This window comes from Colobus angolensis, unplaced genomic scaffold (genome assembly GCF_000951035.1).
Source record: "Colobus angolensis palliatus isolate OR3802 unplaced genomic scaffold, Cang.pa_1.0 Scaffold148, whole genome shotgun sequence".
In the NCBI taxonomy this organism is placed as follows: domain Eukaryota; kingdom Metazoa; phylum Chordata; class Mammalia; order Primates; family Cercopithecidae; genus Colobus; species Colobus angolensis.
In genome coordinates this window covers 712,471-713,684 of record NW_012114577.1, presented here as the reverse complement: position 1 = coordinate 713,684, position 1,214 = coordinate 712,471, and positions in this window count along the sequence as shown.

Here is a 1,214-nt window from a genome sequence, read left to right as displayed (position 1 = left end):
GCTTCTCCACCAAGCCTGCAGGTGTGAAGAGGAAATGCCACAGCCCAGGGATGGGCACCACATGGAACTCACAGGAAAGGGCTCTGCATGTGCTCACTGATACTGCAGCCCCAGAGGGCAGGATTCCTCCAGAAAAGAAGTGATCAAACAAACAACATGTTCCCTAAATCTTTGGTTTGGGCTTAAGCTTTTCCCTGCTCTTTGTATCTGTCCTCCATTCCTGACACCATAGCTGGGATGCCTGCCTTTGTAACCAAGCCTGGCTCAGGCAGAAGCACATCTTCTGAGCATCAAAAAAAAGATGCACATCTTTTTTTTTTTTTTTTGAGACAGAGTTTCACTCTTGTTGCCCAGGCTAGAGTGCAATGGCATGATCTCAGCTCACTGCAACCTCTGCCTCCCGGGTTCAAGTGATTCTCCTGCCTCAGCCTCCTGAGTAGCTGGGGTTACAAGCATGCACCACCATGCCCGGCTAATTTTGTATTTTTAGTAGAGACAGGGTTTCTCTATGTTGGTCTGGCTGGTCTCGAACTCCCGACCTCAGGTGATCCACCTGCCTCGGCCTCCCAAAGTGCTGGGTTTACAGGCGTGAGCCACAGCGCCTGGCCGGATGGAAGCATTTAAGTAGGTAGATTGTTTAGGGCTCAGCTCTAAACAATCATATCATCATTCATTCATTGAACAGGTCCTGTTCTAGGCACTGGGGTTACAGTAGTAAACATAACAGATGAAAAGCCCTGCCCTCATGGAGCTGACATTCTAGCAGGAGGAGAGGGGCAACAAACAAATATGTGAATGAAATGTATGTTAGGGAAAAAAAGAGCTGGAATTATAGAGACAGGGATGCAGGCTGAAGATAGAGGATCAGATTTAAATTCAGTGGTTAGGGAAGGCATGTTTGAAAAGACCTGAGTGAGGTGAGGGAGAGAGTATGTGGTTACCTGGGGAACTATGTTTCAGGAGGAGCGCAGGCAGGTGTGGAGAGGGAACGGGTGTGGGAGTGCAGGCAGGTGTGAGTTCTCTCAATCCCAGCCCTTCCCAGTCCTGTGTCAGTTGTCCATCAAAGCTATTATTGCTCTCACCACCTCTATCAGCCAGTGGTTGAAGAGGTAGTCTGTGAGTGTCACCAAGTCCGCTGGCTCCTCTGCATTGAATGGACTCACTCGCTAACTGATGGTGGGCTGCACCACCCGGGACACTTGCCCTCAGCAGGC